Source organism: Canis aureus, chromosome 7 (assembly GCF_053574225.1).
Source record: "Canis aureus isolate CA01 chromosome 7, VMU_Caureus_v.1.0, whole genome shotgun sequence".
Classification (NCBI taxonomy): Eukaryota; Metazoa; Chordata; class Mammalia; order Carnivora; family Canidae; genus Canis; species Canis aureus.
Genome location: NC_135617.1, coordinates 59591075 through 59597737, shown reverse-complemented (window position 1 = coordinate 59597737; position 6663 = coordinate 59591075).

Sequence of the window (6663 nt, the reverse complement as noted above, 5' to 3'; positions counted from 1 at the left end):
AACCTGACTGTCCCTTCTTCTGTAATCTGCTGTGCAAAGGGAGAAGTCCTGCCTGGGTAATCGGCCATCTGGGGGCTGCCTAAGCCAGATTGTTAGGGCACCAGGCTCACCTAGGGCTCACACTCTTGGACCCTGGTAAGCTCCAGCTTGGACCAAAACCTGGCCACTGTGGAGAGAGGACATGCCTTGAGTCTGGTGTCCCAGAGACCTTAGCCGACTTAGGAGAAAGACACAGGAAACCTCTAATACACCGCTGTACAGTTTGGCTGAGGCAAATTCTCCAATTACCCCTCTTTCGAAATCAATAACACAGCAAAATGTATTTCCCTTTCCATATGTTGATTGTACCTTTTCCTGTTACACAGTCTATCCCGCTCTCCACATAGCCGAAGCAGGCTTTGTCATCCGTAGATTCAGCCTTGGCTGGCCCCACACATTTCTGAAAGGACAGTTTGGGGCAGCCCCTTTGAAAACAAACAAAAGATCCAGGTAAGAGAAATGTAAGCAGGCTGACATCCAGATGTCTTGCCTCCTGTTTTTATGCAGTTAAGATCAGGGCATTCCCCATGCTTTCAAATGAAAGTTCCATTCTCTGTGTTAAGCACAACCTGTGTCGGGGAAAAGCTCACCCACCAGGAAACTTCCAGATATTCCCTTTGTGGGGAGAAAAGATGCCTTTGAATGTAGATTTCTCAAGCTTCATTTCCTGTCCCATCATGGCTTCTGTGAGAACCTTCACTGCCTAATATCCCTGCGGACCTTCCATCACTGGGGTTTAGGAATGGGACTCCTAGCAAAGTGGAGACAGAGAAGGAGCTCACTTGTCACCTCTGAGAGCAGAGAGAGAGAGAGAGTCCAGAGCAGGGGCCTGATTTCTGGGTGACCTTGGCTCTTCTTGCTGTTTTTGTCTATTCTGCTCATCCTTCAAGGTTCAACTCAAGTCTCCACTTGCTGAAGAAACCTGTTCCGACCTGCCCCTCCCTCCCTCCTTGTCACCAACTCCCTCAGCCTGGCCCTTGGTGTGGCACTGTGGTTTGTCCTTCTTTTATAACTTCCCCTCCCTATCAAACTACAAGCCCCTTGAGCTGTGGGAGGAGAGGGTCCATACATTCTGCCTATACCCCAGCTCCCATCAGCACTGGGCAAGTGGCAGGGTCTCCATGATGTTGGGCTGCTAATATCAACAGTATGAAGTCACTGTGTACCTGGGATTTTTCTCTGTTCATGTGTTCTCCATCAGGGCTTTTTTAAAACTCAGATTTCTGGGGAATTGAAGGTGAGAGATGATACGTAGGGTTGAGGCAAGCATCTGTTTCCTCTGATGGATTGTGGGTGCCTGGAATCCCCTGTTGAGTGGACCAAGAGTTGGCTGGGCTCGGTGGGGAAGGGTGCTTACATCCGTTAGCGATGTCTGCCGTGGGCACAGAGCAGCAAGGAGTAGCAAGTGTGCCACAAATTTGCCATGCTTGATCTCATCCAACTGCTTCGTCTTACAGTGGAAGAGACTGAGGTGCAGAGAGGGGAAGTGACTGTATCCAAGGAAAATCAATTTCCTAAAAGGACTTTGCGCTCCGGGCGATGAGCTAACACATTGGCACCATTCATATGCGGCTGTCGTGAACACGGTCTCCATAAGACCATCTTCCGCTTCCTTTGAGGTGGTGGATTTTGACACGGGAAGACATATTAGGGAAAGGCATGAGTCAGATCTTCTGAAGCCGCTAAAGAGCATATTAAGCCATCGACAGCTTTTTCTGATTTTTGGTTTCTTACAGTAGTTGAAGTGATTTTTTTCTTCTTTTTAATGTAAACAGACTTTCCCCTCCATAGCCAGCCAAGTCCCCCCTGGTGAATCTGTGAAAGTATGGTGGCTTTTATGACTTCACAACCGAAAAAGTTGAAAAAAGCAACTGGATGTCATAAGAATTTGTGCTGCTTTTTCTGAGATCAATCCCCAGGGTTTTAGCTGGGACTTTGCTCCGTTCATTCCTTGAAATTGGCCATGCTCTGTCGCGTTGCTTAGAGTCGGCTTAGCGTTGACTTCATTCTGAATTATTTTCCTGTCAGTTGCCCCTGTAGACAGTGAACTTCTCAAGGGCGGGGACCACGACTTAACATCACCATGCACCCTGCCTCCCTCCCGCCTAGCAGACTACCTTAAACACTGCTCACTCACTAGTTCATTCATTCATGTATGCCCACATGTGAAAACCATTTGTCCTCCCAGAACTCATTATGAAGGGAACTGCTTGGGCAAGCTGGGTCATGCAGTCTTGACTATTAAAATTCTCATTGAGCGAAGACTCATCCCAATGTGACTTTTCTTTGCATGGCTTGATGCCTTCTAGGGTGGTGAATATACTGACACAGGGTTCCAGAGGGGTCTGATGAAAGGACAGGTTTGGGACTGCTGGGGAGAAGTTGACAGCTGTCTCCTGAGGAGAAAAAAATATTTCCAGCTTTGGAATCTTATCCACTACTTCCTTTCCTTTAATTCTTTTTCTTCCCTTTTACATATTTTTCTTTGTGAAAAATTTTAAACATAGGCAGAAGGGCACAATGCACCCCGTGACCCCACCACATATTATCTTTTTTTTTTTTTTTTAAGATTTTATTTATTCATTTGACAGAGAGGGAGCACAAGCAGGGGGAGCTATAGGTAGACGGGGAGGGAGAAGCAGGCTTCCCGCTGAGCAGGGAGCCCGACACAAGGCTCCATCCCACTACCCTGGGATCATGACCTAAGCCAAAGGCAGATGCTTATCTTACTGAATCACCCAGGTGCCCCTTGATTATCTTTAACTCATGCCCAGTCTTGTTCCATCTTTGTTTACTCTCTGTCCCTGATGCTGGCATATTTTGAAGTGAAGCCCAGAATCATATTGTTTCATTCATATGTTTCAACACATATGGCCAAAAGATAAGATAAGGAATTTTTTTAAAAGATACTCATAATGCCATTACACATCTAAAAGCCTTAATAACATCAGCTATACAGCTCTGTGATTGTCTTGTGAGTGTTCCTTTTCTGTGTTTAAACAGTTACAACTTTACTTGTTAGGTTCAGGATCCAAATAAAGTCCATGTGTTGTGCCTGGTCAAAATGCTTCTGAAGCCTCTTTTAATTTATAGCGGTAGTTCTTATCTAGGGCCAATTTTGCTCCCTCGGGGCACTTGGCAATGTCTTGGAGACATGTCTGTGGTTGTCGCACGTGGAGACGGGTGCCACTGGTATTAAGTGGGCGGAGGCCAGGGATGCCCTTAAACATCCTGCACTGCACCAGACTATCCTCATGATGAAGAATAATCCACCCTTCATATCAAGAAGATTGACATTGAGAAACCAAGACCTAGAGCTTCCACCTTTCTTTTTCTTGCAGGTTCTTTGTTGAGGAAAACAGAGTTGTAGGGCACCTGGGTGGCTCAGCGGTTAGGCGTCTGCCTTCGGTTCAGGGTGTGATCCCGGGAACCTGGGGTCGAGTCCTGCATCAGGCTTTCTGTGGGGAGCCTACTTCTCCCTCTGCATGTGTCGCTGCCTTTCTGTGTCTCTCATGAATAAATAAGTAAAATCTTAAAAAAAAAAAAAAAAAAAAGAAAGAAAGAAACCAAAGTTGTGAGGGCCCTGCAGAGGTCCCCTAGCCTGGACGGTGCTCTTGCTACCTTTGTGATGGATTCAGTCTCTGCATGCTAACCTTCCTGTTACTTGGTGGTTCCATCTCCCCACATTACCTCAAAGTCTTTCCAGTGCCAGGGAGTCCCACACACATAGGCATTTTCCCCAATGGGCACACCTTCTGCCTTTAGCTGGGTCCTTGTGTCGCTGGAGGACCTGCCTCCTGGTGCAGTGCATGCAGGCGGGAAATGCAGCATGAGCCTTACTGTCACAGAAGAGGCATTTCTGGAGGGCACAGACTCTCCTGGTGGCCCCAGTTGGCCTCCCCGGGCAAACTTCTCCCAAGAGGGCTAGTCATCCTCCAGCTTAAGCAAAATATGTATCCTTCTGTGGTTTTGAAGTTGACGCTGAGAAACTTGACATTTACAATGATGCAAGCTTTCAAAGCAGGTTCCAGGAATTAAAGTTATTCTTAATCAAATTAGCCCTTGAAATGATCCGGAAGCTCTGGTTTCTAGCAGCTGGCATATGGTCCATCCACATTCCCAAATCGGCATGAGGTATTTCACACACATCCCGGCAGTGTTCCCCATCACTTGTCCAAAGGCCATATTCCTGCCTCCCCAAAGCCTTAGGACAAAGCCACAGACAAAGGTAGGGAACAAGACTCCTGCATGGTGAGGAAAACAGCTCAGGGCTCTGCGATTTAATTTGTACGACAGGCGAGGACTTGCCCAATAAATGTGCATAAAGTAAGACATGGAGTCAACAGTGAGAGGTGAGAATTGACAACAGAAGAACAAACAGAAGGAGTATTAAAAAACACCAATGGAAAAAAAAAAAAAAACACCAATGGTCTGGGCCTATTTAGGGTGGAGATAAATAGCGTTACTCATGTAGCCCTCGGGTTGGAATTACCACTGCCATCCTCAGTCTTGAGGACACTAAGACATAATATCAAGAAAAGAAGGAAGGTGGAGCCTATGTGATTAGGGGCTGACTGCTCATTGCTGGCTGCCCTGGGTGCTGGGGAACAAGAGGGAGAAAGCACCCAGCACTCCAGAGGTTCAGGTGGGCACACAGATGGGTTTTGGTGAGTGGGTGGGGATAGATTCCATGAATGAGGGAACCCAGTGCAGGTCCCTCATACGTCTGGGAAAGATTCCAGGAGAAGCTCTGCAGAAGGACAGCTGAGTAGAAGGGGGACAAAAGGACCTGGCTGCTTTCATCTGCAGGAAGCATCAGGATCTGGAGCAGGGCACAGTGGGGAGGGGTAGGCGGGAGAGGCAGGGCCAGCTGTGATGCTCTGCACAGCTAACCAAGCATTCACAACTGTTCTCAGAGCAAGCCAGGGAGAGACATAGTGTGATTTACATTTTGGAAAGGTGATTCTGGCTGAAAGCATCGGGGTGAGGTAAAGAGAGGGGCAAAACCAGATTTCCTCAGTGGTTGGCAATAAAGCTAGGGAGGGTGTGCATGAAGGCAGTGGAGATGGAAGGGGATGACAGGATCATCTCATTTAACCCTCCCCGCACCCCCAGAGGTCAGAATCATCGCTCTTTGTGAGGAGGCCGGCTCTTGGCACTGTCAAGGTCATAGTAAGTAATGCCATCTGGATCTGAACCCAGCTCTGACTTCCAACTCAAAGTTTGTTCCGGGCCACCAGAGTCATCCTTCAGTCAATGTCTTCAAGATAAATGATGTTCAACACAATTGTAAAAGCCCAATTCCAGCCACTGGGAGCATGGACTCCTGGAGAAGCCCCATCTATCCCTGGGGACACCAGAGCAGTGGGGTGGTCCCCCACAAGACCCATGGCTGACTCAGAGACTTATGGAAAGAGCCTTTGAGAGAGGACAGTGTGGGTGGCCTTTGTGGAGAGCACACACCCAGGATCTGCTCCCTTGGGCAAGGGGCACCTACTCACATCAGACCCACGTACGGTCTCCAGGGGAAAAGAATAGAGTATTTCTCTCTCTCTCTCTCTCTCTCTCTCTCTCTCTCCTTTGCGTGCTTGCTCTCTCTCACACACAGTCTTTGAAAATGTAAAGAGCAAGGGGAAAATGTCTATTTGCACCATCTGGCTTGTTCTTTAAATAGCTCATTCCAAGAAAGAAATATGTTCTCCTTGCCTTAATTTATGTTTCTACCTTTTTCTTCCAATAAGCCTACAGAAGGGAAGGGGAGGGTGGCTGTACGGGGGTGCAGTTCTGATGCCTTGCAAGGATTCGGCCATGGCTTTGGTATGCTGCTGCCTACACAGCAGTATTTAACCCAATTACAGGATAATAAGGGCTCAGACAAATTATCTGCAAATAGATATGTCTATATGTAAACCCTCATATTTGGAACATGCATCTGGAGCCAAAGAAAAGTTAAGTGCTTAGCCAGCGAGGGACTGAGCTCACAGCTTTTTTTCCCCCTAACCCTGTGTGTGGAGATATTTGAGCTAGATAAATAAGAAATCCCAGGTACAGACTAGATGGTCCTGCTTTGAAGCTGTCCAGATGAACGGTTTGGTTCTGGAACTATGCCCATCTACGGTCTATACCTGCCCAGTGACCCACGGGGCCCTGAGGGCTTCTTCCAGATTGGCCCAGAGTGGCCCTCACAGCAACTGCAGCCCCTTGGGCCAGTGCACAGGCCCCCTGTGCCTTTTCCCTCCCAAAGCAGCAGGCATGGAGCTCTCTAGAGGAATGCTCACAGGTTGGCCCAAATGTAAGTGCTTCAGGCCTCATAAGCAAAGGCAGGAGGTGGGGCTGGGAGGCCATGAGATCTGAAGCTAGTGTCTTATGGTTCTAAATCACCAGCCAGGGGCGCCTGGCTGGCTCAGTGGTTGAGCATCTGCCTTCTGCTCAGGCCGTGGTCCTGGGGTCCTGGGGTCCTGGGATTGAGTCCCGCATCGGGCTCCCCACAGGGAGCCTGCTTCTCCCTCTGCCTGTGTCTCTGCCTCTTTCTCATGAATAAATAAATAAAATCTTAAAAAAATCACCAACCAATGCTGACAGGGTTTTACATTTTCACTTACAGCAGAGCAGACAACTGAGACC